The 12,390-nt window shown below is 49.9% G+C and overlaps 1 long non-coding RNA gene and 1 pseudogene across 1 annotated transcript; one reads left to right on the top strand and one right to left on the bottom strand.

Moving 5' to 3' along the window:
• Positions 1-3,621: 3,621 nt before the first annotated feature.
• On the bottom strand, positions 3,622-10,912 carry LOC140711534 (uncharacterized). Its single transcript, XR_012092827.1, has 3 exons — positions 10,787-10,912; positions 10,373-10,503; positions 3,622-8,144 (listed from the first exon to the last, which is right to left on the bottom strand). It is a non-coding gene; the product is annotated as an uncharacterized lncRNA (long non-coding RNA).
• Positions 10,913-11,010: 98 nt separating this feature from the next.
• The window catches only part of LOC140711533 (succinate dehydrogenase [ubiquinone] flavoprotein subunit, mitochondrial-like), a 44,059-nt pseudogene continuing 42,679 nt past the window's right edge, over positions 11,011-12,390 (top strand).

Here is a 12,390-nt window from a genome sequence, read left to right on the forward strand (position 1 = left end):
TTCAAGTCTCTGTGCTTCTGAAGTAGGTTTGCCTTAATATAACATTGATGTATTTTTAAGGGGCATATTTAAAGCTGTACTTTAAGAAATATTTCTTACATTCTTTTGAAGTTTTTTTTTTTTCTTTAAGACAGAGTCTCACTCTGTCTCCCAGGCTGGAGTGCAATGGCGCGATCTTGGCTCCCTGCAACCTCCACCTCCCAGGTTCAAGCGATTCTCCTGCCTCAGCCTCCTGAGTAGCTGGGAATTACAAGTGCGCGCCACCATGCCCAGCTAATTTTTGTATTTTTAGTAGAGACGGGGTTTCACCATGTTGGTCAGGCTAGTCTCGAACTCCTGACCTCATGATTCATCTGCCTTGGCCTCCCAAAGTGCTGGGATTACAGGTGTGAGCCACCACACCTGGCCGGTTTTTTTTTGTTAGTTTGTTTTAATCAAATACAGTTGAGGCTCTATTGGAGATCCCACATTAAAAAGAACTGAGACAAATCAGACCTCAGAGGCAGGACAGTGCCCTGTGAAGCACATGTCCAGTCCCATCACTGTCCTTCCCTCACGTGGGCCCAGGAATGTGGGTGATGGTATTTGTTGCCCCAGTGATGGAGCAGATTTGATCTGCCTGTGTGGGAAGGGGTTAACTCAACAGGCCTGGATTGATCAGACCCTGCACATTCCCAGGAAGGGCCCTTGGCTGGCTCCTGGGAACTGAGCTTTTGCAGTGTTCTGACTGATGAGAGAGACTTGAGCCATGTTGCACTACTTTGCCTGGGTAGTTGACCAACAAGGTGATGGATGGCAAACACCTGCTTTCCCTGTGGGTGGCTAGAACTTCCCTGACTGACCCCCAGGTTCAGGAGAGCCTCCCTGGTCCGCACCACAGCACTAGCTGTCCCAGCTCCTTGCTGGAGGAATCCGGTGCACCCTGTGTGACTCCGCTGGGAGGGCTCTGGAAGCGCCTGGCTTCCCCAGCAGCCCTTTCCCTTGGCTGGTTTAGTCTGTACCCTTTCAAGTTGGAGGGTGGTCTCAGGGACCCCCATGCAGTCTTTCATGCTTGCTTTCGCCAGAAACTCACCTTGGCAGGGCTTCAGGGGAAGGGTTGGGATTTGGTGACAAATGACTCCATGGCCTGGGGCCAAGCACAGCATCTACTTAGGTTTTCAGGCGGATGCCCAGGTATGTCTAGCACCTAATGTAACTGAGGCATGAAATGTCTGTGCACCACGATGCTTCAGCTTGTTACGGGCAGTTAGGCCTTGTGGTTCTCTCTTGGTTTCTGTGGAGAAGCCAGACCCTGCTGTGGTTGGCAAGGAAGGTGAGTGGAGATAGCAGGAGTGTCCATCCCTCAGGAGCCCTTTCTAGTGGAGCGGCTGCCTCTCTCTGATCCTTGATTCATCCCAGGGCAACCTCTGCTCTCCTGGGCAGTTCTTAGAATACTCCAGAAGACCCCAGTACAGCTGTCCGGTTCCTCCTGGACCCCAGCTCTCAGGAATGCACCATCTCTGCACACTGCATGTGCGCCCATCCAGACGGCACCTGAGCTTCCCCATGCCTGCGCTGCAGGGTTAACATCTTGCTTGTGTTTTAACCTGTGTTGCTTTGGTTTAAAACTTGTTTGGCCGTGTTATTTGCTGAGATGGCCCAGAGAAGCTTCTACTTATGATCAGGACACCTCACAGTGCAGCCTTCACTTGAGGACTTAGGTCTCATCCAGGTCCACACATTCCAGGGCCACGGACTCAGAAGACAGAGGAGAAGAACCTCATGGCACGAAGACAGAGTATTGATTGCCCAGGAGGCTTCCAGGGCTTTGGCTCCTGGGGCTTCTTGTCAGCGCTGGCTCAGAGCAGGTCACCCTTGTGTGCAGATACTAGGTTCCTGTATACAGCAGTGAAGAATGGGGGAAGACCAGATGGATTTGGGTGAGGCAGGGATGCTCCTTGGTATCTAAAGTTTTCCTCTTTCTTTGCTTTGTGGGTTCTCTGTAGCTTATCTTTGTTTTTTGTAATACTAGTTTCCAGTAATTCTGACCTTTCCGAAAACCTCTCTATATATATGCCTGCCTACTCTCCCTCCAGCTACCTGTAAAGCCTACAGAAACGTATTCCTGCAGATTATCACTCTATTCAGTCTAACAGATGCTCGTGGAGTGTTGCTGTGTGTGTGCCATGGGTTCAGGGTTCAGGTGCACCTGCCTTTGTGGGAAGAGCACAGCTTCCCTGCATAACTGCTGGAGGGTGGGATCTTCCCAAGGGGAAGTTGGGAGGTGCTCAGGCAGAGTAAATGGATTTAACTTCTGGGCTGGGAGAACATGGTACCCCCGTGGAAGGCTCCCTGAGGAAGGAAAGGAAGGAGCTGGAGGGAGGGTGTGTGTGTCTTGGGGGGGAGGACGCACTTCAGGTGAGAGCAGGCGGGCATGGCACTAGGAGCCCCATGAGCCCAGAGTGATGACTCGTAGAGGCCTAAGGGACCGTGCCAGCAGACCCCACCACCTGTGCTCCACCGGGAGCCTGACATTGTTCTCTGAGATCGGGGGCTGTCTCTGTGTGCTGCCCAGGACTGTGGCAATTTTGTGTATAGAAAAAACAACTGTGTGTCTAATACAGATGGGGTATGAGGAGAGCCACTGGTCTTTCCTGACATTAACAATATGTTTTTAGTTGATTTTCAGTGAGTATGGAAGTTATTGAAGGTACAGATCACTCTGAAAATAGGCTCTTGTGTGTGAAGGTCATCAGTGAATCTTCACCCTCATAGTTGGTAAATGGTTGTGAGCGCTCAAGGGTATCAGATTCTACAGTGAATCCGAGGATAGCACAGTCTTCCTATTCAGTTTCAGGGAAAATCATATAAAGCCCAGACCATAATTTGTCAGGAATGTTTGCAGTGTGGTGATGGATGTCTTCACCGTGCTTTGGGATGATTGCTGAGGGAGAACGGAAGGAGGGGTCTGGTACTTGCACCTTTCGGTAGAATTAGTGTGAATGCCACAGCGACCGAGCTGTGCTCAGGTGTCTGCCGGCAGTGGTGGCCTTGACGATGGATTTTCTGAAATGGGAATTTGTGAAGTTCTCTAACAAAAGTAAGTGCGAACTTCTTAACTTGGCTGGTGGCTGCATCCTTGAAAAATTCCGTGTGTAAAATGATACAGAACCATTTCTCGGTTATCTGTTAAATAAGAGTACGCGTCCAGCCATGACGACTGTGGACGGCCATGGAGGTCTGGCAGGCCACGGAGGACTCCCATACTCAGCAGGGTGTGACCCCACCAGACAGTGCTTTGGCTCCTCCCAGGAGTCATGGCAGCTGACACGTCACCTGGAGTGTCTAGAAAACCGCTACCCCAGATCCCCTACTGCCTTTCCCGGGGCCTCCAGCTATAGATCAGGAACTCAGTGTCCCAGAAAGATTTTCCTTTTACTTTAACTCCTGTTGTTTTCAGGCACGTGGACTCCCTTTAATCCAGTGACTGTCAGGTCGATCATATGTAAATATCAGCAGATGGACACGCCTGGGCTTCTTTGTATCCGACCCGCTTGGGTACCCGCTGTGTTTCCTTTGTCTGTGGGTCTGTATCACTTTCCTCCCTTCTGGAATTCCACTTAGATGAGCGTAGGCCCTTTCATCCCTCTCCCCCCGTCTCTGTACCTTTTCATGTCTCTCCGTGTCTGTTTGCTTTATTCTTTATTCTGATTATTGTTAATGTACTGTTTGTTTAACCTGTCCTTTCAGTTTCTAATTCTAAAGATGACATATATTTAAAATTTCTAAATTATTAGTTACTTTCACATCTGGGTGTTTCTGATAGACATTGCTTATTTATTTTTGTGATTCCATCCTTTATTTATTCAAAAAAAAAATTTTTTTTTTGAGATGGAGTCTCGCTCTGTCTCCCAGGCTGGGGTGCAGTGGCCTGATCTCAGCTCACTACAACCTCCGCCTCCCGCGTTCAAACAATTCTCCTGCCTCAGCCTCCTGAGTAGCTGGGACTACAGGCGTCTGCCACCACTCCCGGCTAATTTTTGTATTTTTAGTAGAGATTGGGTTTCACCATATTGGCCAGGCTGGTCTCGAAATCCTGACCTTGTGATCCGCCTGCCTCGGCTTCCCAAAGTGCTGGGATTACAGGCTTGAGCCACCACAGCCAGCCGTATTCAAATATTTCATATGATAGTCTTCAGTTTTAAGAACATGTTTTTATTGAAAAGTGCTAGATATTTGTGACGTGGAGCTACCTGACAGTGTGTTTGAAGTCCTTGGGAGGGTGGTCTATAGCTGATTGTTTTTCCTGCTCAAGCCCACACAGAGTAACCAACTTCCTTGATGTTTCTGTAATTTTTGTTTGTTTTGTGGGTCCATGTGTAGCCTTAATGTGAGGGTCTGCATCATTCCTTTGGGTCCAGGGTCTCCCCAGCTGTACAGGTAGCCGGGTTTTTGCTTGTTTCTTTTAAGAGACAGGGTCTCCCTGTGTTGCCCAGGCCTGGTCTGGAATTCCTGGGCTCAAGCAATCGTCCTGCCTCAGTCTCCCAAAGAGTGGGGATTACAGGTGTGCACCCCCATGCCCAGACGGTAGCTGGTATGGGAGCTGCAGCTCCAGGGGCAGGCAGGTGTTCAGGAGAGTCGTGCTGTGTCTCCATCCCCCGTAGCCGGGTGGGAGCTGCAGCTCCAGGGGCAGGCAGGCTTGGGATGCAGGTGTTCAGGGGAGTCGTGTTTCCATCCCCGCCCCACTTGATTTCTGGAAGGTTTCCTTTGCTGGGAGGTGCGGCCCCCTTCACTCCTCTTTAATATGGAATCCCAGGTTCAGTTCTGCCTCACAGGAACCACAGCAATGTGTCTCGAGGTTTCCCAGGGCGGCCTGGGGCTTCTTCCCTCACCTTCCGTCCATGTGGGTGTTTTAGTCTTGTGAGGATTCCCTGAGTTCCCTGAGGAGCCCGTGTGTGGTAAAGTGTCTGAGTTGATGATTTAAAAAAAATCTGTGCCGTATTTGTGCAATAAAATACACAATGAATAACTAATGCTCATAGAAAAACATGTTAGATGTTGTGAAAGGAAAATCAACCTTGGGGACCCAAAATCACTAAGCTAAAGGGAAAAGTCAAGCTGGGGCTGCTGAGGGCAAACCCGCCTCCCATTCTGTCCAAAGTCACCCGTCTGCTCACCGAGAGAAATGCGTATCTGAGTGCCTCATCAGGAGAGGGTAACCGGCAACTCAAAAGAATGAAACCGTTTGTCTCTTACCTGCCTATGACCTGGAAGTCCCCTGTCTGACCTTCTCTTCAAGTTGTCTCACCTTTCTGGGCTGACTGAACCAATGTACATCTTACACATATTGATCGATGTCTCATGCCTCCCTAAAGTGTGTAAAAGCAAGCTGGGCCCCGACCACCTTGGGCCCGTGTTGTCAGGACCTCCTGTGGAGGCATCATGGGCGCATCCTTAAACTGGCAAAATGAACTTTCTAAAAAAATCTGAGACCTGTCTCAGATTCATTTCTCTCAGTGAGCAGTGAACTCAACCAGTCCCTTTCAGCTCTAAGACTATGTGTTTTCTAGGTCAGGAGAGGAAACGGGAGGTACAGGAACGCTAGAGGGGAGAAAGCATGGAGAGATGGGAAAAGCACAGAGAGAGAGATGGGGAAAGGGGAATCAGGAAGACCGAGAGGAGAGAGATGGGGAAAGGGGAATCAGGAAGACTGAGAGAAAAGGGGGGAAAGCAGAATGACAGAGGAGGTGTGAAGAGAGAGAAGCCCACTGGAGCGCTGAAATACTGAATAGTCTCCTAGGGGAGCTACTCAGGGTAAGAATTTCTCCAGGGACTGCTCTTTCAGGCAAGCACAATTACACACATTTCTATGTTATGTTAAGTAAAAATCTAGTAAATGGCCTGGGCACAGTGGCTCACACCTGTAATCCCAGCACTTTGGGAGGCTGAGGTGGGCAGATCACGAGGTCAGGAGATGAAGACAATCCTGGCCAACATGGTGAAAACCCATCTCTACTAAAAATACAAAAAATAGCCAGGCGTGGTGGTGGGTGCCTGTAATCCCAGCTACTCAGGAGGCTGACGCAGGAGAATCACTTGAACCAGGGAGTCGGAGGTTGCAGTGAGCCGAGATTGCGCCACTGCACTCCAACCTGGCGACAGAACAAGGCTCCATCTCAAAACAAACAAACAAACAAAAAAAATCTAGTAAATGAAATAAGTGATCACGACAAAACTGGCTTCTCATCAATAAATCAATCAATGGCGCTTACAAAGTATTCATACGTCTGCCTCTTCTTCTAGACTACACTAGGGGCTGGTTAATGCTCCTGTGTGCAACAGAACCTCAAACACATCATAACACACCTTTGGAGAATCATTACAAGAATGCCAAGTTAACAATTATCTCTCACCACACTACCTCAGCAAAAAACCAAAAAGAAAAAATAAAATATTCTTCAACCCTTTTCAGGGACAGAAAGCATCATTTCAAAAGTCCAAGAAGGGGAGGTAAGAATTTCAAAAGTGAAAGTTATCATGAAAGGCTATAAAAGCTAGAGATGGGTCTGAAAAACAAATGGAAAATGAGTCACTTCAGGGCCTCTCCCAGCCTCAAAGCCAATTAATTATTACATTAGTAAGAGTAATTTTTAACTTTCTAATCCACTCACCCTAGCCACAGGCAACAGTAGCCTCTCCAAGTGTTGTGGGTTTTTTTCCAAGCCTGCAGGCAAGTGAGCTTTTCACATGGCAGCCCCTTAGCATTGGATGTGGACCTGCCCTGTCTTTCACCAAGAAGCAAGCACTGTGCAGATCACTGAGTCATAAAAACCACCTGCTCTTACCAGCCTCCTCTTCCTCTATAGCAAAACTTCTAACCTGAGACACGGAAGCATGTAGAGGACTACGTGCTGTCCTGCTCTTGCAAACGAAGCAGGGCGTTCCTTCCCTGTAAACAGGGAGGACAAAGGAGCCAGCTGCAAACAGCAGACCCTGGGGGCTTGTTTATGTGTAAACATCTTGAAAATCCAGAAAGTCAGGGAAAGGTCAGAAAAACAACAATGTGTCTTGTAACTTGGCAACATTCCACAAACTGTATAAAATAAAGCAGAGCCCGCCATTCGAGGCGGCCGCCATGTTTGTCTTGTCTTGTGTTGTCTTGTGTGTTCATTCCTTTGTTTAGGAAACACGGGGACCCCAACAGAAGCAGATAAAAAGCCTCTATGTAAAATGTATCACTACAGCTAGAGGGCAGTTTTGCCTTTCTTCCATTCAATTACTCAGTCTCTCATGTTCCTAAGTGCCAGCCCAGAACCATGGAACCTGAAGAAACACAAAACGCACTCCTCTGCATCAGTGAATTGATTGTGTGGTGGGGATATAAGTCTGCATGTGACTGACAGGTCCCCAACGTGATGCCAAGTCAATCTAAACTAGAGAGAATTTCTGGCCAGGCCAAGCAGAGATTTCCTGGATGAAGTCTCCCAAAGATTGATTTCCTAAACATTAAACATCACTGGTTTTCCAAAACTGGTTTTCTTTTTTTTTTTTTAAACCCTGTTGCCCAGGCTGGAGGGCAAGTAGTGCCATCTCCATTCACTGCAGCCTCGACCTCCCAGCTCCACTGATCTCCCCACCTCAGCCTCCTGAGGAGCTGGGACTACAGGTGTGCATGGCCACGACTGGCTAATTTTTCTACTTTTTGTAGAGACGGGGTTTTGCTGTGTTACTCATGCTGGTCATGCGATCTGCCCACCTGGGCCTCGCAGAGTGCTGGGATTACAGATGTGAGCCACCACACCCAGCCCACTGGTTTCCTTTACACCTATTCTTTTCCCCCATCAGTCCTTATGAAAGCACCTGAAACAAGGAACCGCCCCCCTGACTTGAGAGCTGCAAAGCCTTGAGAGGGAACTTAGTTATTAAAACCCACCCCACACAAAATGCTTCGAAACGCATTGGCTGACTTAATCCTCGCAATGTGCTGAGGTTAAGCATGATTCTCCATCTCCTGTGAACAGGAAAACTGAGGTTCAGAGGTTAAGTGATTTGCCCACGGTTCACTGCATGGGATAAAACTCGGCTGTCCCTGACAGGTCCCAAAGTCACGGCCTTCAGGCTCCCACATCATGCTGCCTCCCTCACCGGGGCTCCACACTTTCAGCCTGGAAAACATGAATTTTAAGAAAACCATGACTTACGAAAAGCAGCCAGTCCCAGCTTTGGACCCAACAGGGCATAATTCCATCTGCTTCCATCACCACCATCCGCCCTGGAATTAGGCCGGATATTCCAGTTTGGGGGATCATTTAGGTTATTCATGGAGATATACCTTGAAGTAAAGAATAAAAACGTTAACTAGTTTTATTCAAGAAATGTTTTTCAGTTTTAACTATGTGCTGCACAGCACTGAGGCCCTACGGGATTCAAAGAAGGAAAAAACAAGACCAGGGTCGGGCGTGGTGGCACACACCTGTAGTCCCAGCTACTCGGGAGGCTGAGGCAGGAGAATCGCTTGAACCCGGGAGGTGGAGGTTGCAGTGAGCCAAGGTCACACCACTGCACTCCAGCCTGGCGACAGAACGAGACTCCGTCTCAAAAACAAACAAACAAACAAACCAAGAACTTAGGTGAAAGTGACTCACAATCTGGTTGGGGAAAGTGGAGAAAACAGACATGTCTTAAGCATCTGAAGTGCAGGTAGAATCAGGTAAGTTCTCTAGTACAAATATGTTTAAATGTATGGCTGCTGCGATGGTTGATTTTGTATGTCAACTTGACGTACCAGGAGGTGCTCAGATACATGGTTAAGCATTATTTCTGGGTGTGTCTCTAAGGGAGTTTTTGGATGAGATTAGCATTTGAACCTTTAAACCAATTTCTTACATCTCTCCCCTCTATTGGTTGTTTCTCTGGAGAACCCTCATACAGTTGTATCAAAGATACAGAATCAATTTGAAAAAAGTGGGCTCACACCAGACACTTTCATATGAGCTAGGGTTTGAAGAGTGAGCAGCATTCTGACAGGCAGAGAAAGAAGGAAAGGGTCTTCTGATCAGAAGGAAGACTGTGAGGAAGGCAGGGAGGGGTGATGTGGTGGGGAAGGTGCAAACAGTGCTAGAAGCTTCTCAGGCCTCCTGGTGTGGTGGTGATGAATGCAGAGATGACAGAGCTCTCTGCTTCGGGCTCAGCATGCACCCTCTATAGCAAGGCTGGGGGGCTAACGTTAATAAGAATTTACTAATTTACTGAGTACCTACACGAGGTTGCACGTTTTCACAAAGTAGAGTCACTTTAAATTTGTTTACATGTGACCTCCACAAATACACACGATTACAAAATAGTCAAGGGATGTATAATAAACAAGAAATCCAATCCAATTTCTGAAAACTTTTCATGGAATTTTCAACAAATACTTAACATCTAAAGATAGAAAATTATGATAAGCAATAAAGGTATGACAAAAATATGTCTCGGAGCTTAATACTAAGGGGTTTGTGGTAATTATAGAATTAAAAAATTAAGGCCAGGCGCGGTGGGTCACGCCTGTAATCGCAGCACTTTGGGAGGCTGAGGCAGGTGGATCACTTGAGGTCAGGAGTTTGAAACCAGCCTGGCCAATATGGTGAAACCCGTCTCTACTAAAAATACAAAAATTAGCTGGGCGTGGTGGTGGTGGCCTGTAGTCCTAGCTACTTGGGAGGCTGAGGCGGGAGAATCTTTCTCTTTTTTTTTTTTTTTTTTTTTAGACGGAGTCTTGCTCTGTTGCCCAGACTGGAGGGCAGTGGTGTGATCTTGGCTGTCTGCGGGAAAATCTCTTGAACCCTGGAGGCGGAGGTTGCAGTAAGCTGAGATCGCACCATTGCACTCCAGCCTGGGCAACAAGAGTGAAACTCCATTTCAGACAAAACAAAACAAAATTAGATAGATAACTAACCCAGCACCAAAACTGCATAACTAAAAAAAAAGTCTAGGAGGTACTATGTCCATTCCCTGCAAGCCAATAAAGGCCACGTCTGGGGCATACATCCAAGAAAATAATCCTAAAGATGAAGTTACGGTCACAAATATGTTTTGTACGGTGTTATTTATTAAGAGTAAAAATGGGAAACAACCCAAATATCAATAAAATGGGACTGAACCATTGCAAATTTACTAAAATAACATTGTTAAACATCTCGCATAAGAGAAAGATTTTAATAATTTAAAGTGAAAAGACAGGAAACAAAATTACTAATGATTATTGGTTTATTTTTCATGCCACTTCATTCCACAAAAAGATTTCAGATATCTTACAAAAAGACATACTAGAAATATTAAAATGCTCTCTGAACCTGAAGCAAAATCAGGGTAAGCTAGCAGAAAGGCGTATAAGCCAAAGGGATCTACGCACCTTTAAAAGCTGACCACGGCCCTGCGCGGTGGCTCCGCCCCTAATCCCCGCACTTGGGGAGGCCGAGGAGGGAGGATCGCTTGAGGCCAAGAGTTCGAGACCAGCCCGGGCAACACAGCAAGATCCCGCCACTACAAAAAAATTAAAAATTAGCCGGAAGCCAGAAGCTAGGGACATGGCTGAGGATCGCTCCCGCCCCTCGGAGGCCGGAGACCGAGGGTCACTCCCGCTCAGTAGAGGCCGGAGGCCCCGGGTCGCTCCCGCCCACCTCCGCGGACGAGCGCAGCCCCTCCGACCCCATTCCCTGTGGTCTGGACGTTCAGGCCCCCTCTGTCTGGGCGATCCCGCAGAACCACCCATGGCGCTTTAAAAATGTTAGTGCCCAACACCTCCCCGAAATAGGGCCCGCTCTACCTCGCTCGGGAAGCCCAGGACCCCCGCGTCCCTCGCAACGCCTCCGTCCGCGGGTGCGCTTTGCGCAGGCGCGGCGCCCCCACTCAGCCCCCCCGCCCGGGCGTGACGTAGTGCGCAGGCGCGATGTCCCCCACTACCGCCCCGCTCGACCCCGGCGTGGTGCGCAGGCGCGATATCCCCCTAGCGCGACCCCGGCGTGGTGCGCAGGCGTAGTCTGCGCAGGGACTGGCGGGACTGCGTGGCGGCGTCAACAGTCATGTCGGGGGTCAGGAGGCTGTCGCGGCTGCTGAGCACTCGGCGCCTGGCGCTGGCCAAGGCGGTCAGTCCGTACCGCGGACCGGGGCGGGACAGGAGGGGGCCGAGGCGGCGGTAGGAGCGGGACGGTCCCCAGCGGATGCGAGCGGAGCGGGCGCCGGGTCCCCGCGGCCCCGCGCCCCCGGTCCCGGGATCGGGAAGGGGCTGGGAGAGCCCTGGGCCGGTGCGAGGGGGAGCCGCGGGGCGGACTCGGGGGACCGGGGAGCTCGGTCCTTAGCAGGTAGTCCGCGTCCCGGTGAAGGTCACGACCCCGCGGGCTTGCTGGTCGTCGCCTCTGCCGCCTTGGTCCGGGCCTGGGTCCGGGGACCCCGCGGGCTGAGGTGGCTCCTCGCCTCAGTGCCTGGCGGGTGGACTCGGGGAGGAGTCGTCTCTGCCCAAGGTCACCCGGCGGATAGCGGCCCGTGGCCTTCCTGGCTGGGCTGGGCCTCTGCCGCCCTCTGTGCGGGTTGTCCCGAGGGGCTGCCCGCAGCCCGTGGGTGGGGCGGGCGGGGCGGGTGAAACCACCCGGATGGGTGCGAGGAGTGGCCGGGCTAGGCCGCGTGGGCGTCCGGTGGGAAGCGCTGCGCGCCCGAGCTTAGGCTTGCAGTTCCGCTTTCCAGAAAAGCGCAAATCTGTGCGTGTCCACTTCGCGACCTTGTAAGTTAAGGGTGTCAAGTTTGGGTCGTGTTTGGTGGCCCTTGTGCCACTGAAAATGTGCCAGTGTTTAAAAGCAGCTGTGCCCGTTTTTAAAAATCAGAGGGAGAGCTCAGCGCACTGACCGGGCGAGGACGCGGGACCGGTGCTTGCCTGTGCGCTGAGTGCCTCGCGGGGCCGGGCTCGGCTTAGTCCAGGATGACGGTCAGGGTTATACTTCCCTGAGCCCTCACTCTCTGAGTTTGTCTGAATGTGCCCTCCACGATTGCATCTTCAGAATCGGCCTTCTAGGGTTTTAGTTCATCAAGCTGAACTGGATAGGTTTCGTTGCTTGGTTCTTTTGAATGAACTTACCCACCCACCTCCTTAATTACGAAGTAATTTTAAATTGCAGAGTAAAAACGTCAATAGGAACCAAGGCATTCAGCAATATTGATTTAAATTATGCCTGTAATTGTGCAGTTTTCTCCTTTTTGAAATAGTTATTAAAAACCTCGTTGAATTAAATGTGAAGATTAGTCATACAGCCATCCTGTCGCATCAGAAAGCAGGTAAACGTTCTAGTGTGTTGCTGTGGCTGGTGCTGACTGAGCAGAGATCCCTGCCGCTTCTTGGGCTTTTAAGAGCTGCTTGGAGGGCGTCCACAGGCAGGAAGT

The sequence above is a fragment of the Chlorocebus sabaeus genome, chromosome 4 (assembly GCF_047675955.1).
Source record: "Chlorocebus sabaeus isolate Y175 chromosome 4, mChlSab1.0.hap1, whole genome shotgun sequence".
NCBI lineage: Eukaryota > Metazoa > Chordata > Mammalia > Primates > Cercopithecidae > Chlorocebus > Chlorocebus sabaeus.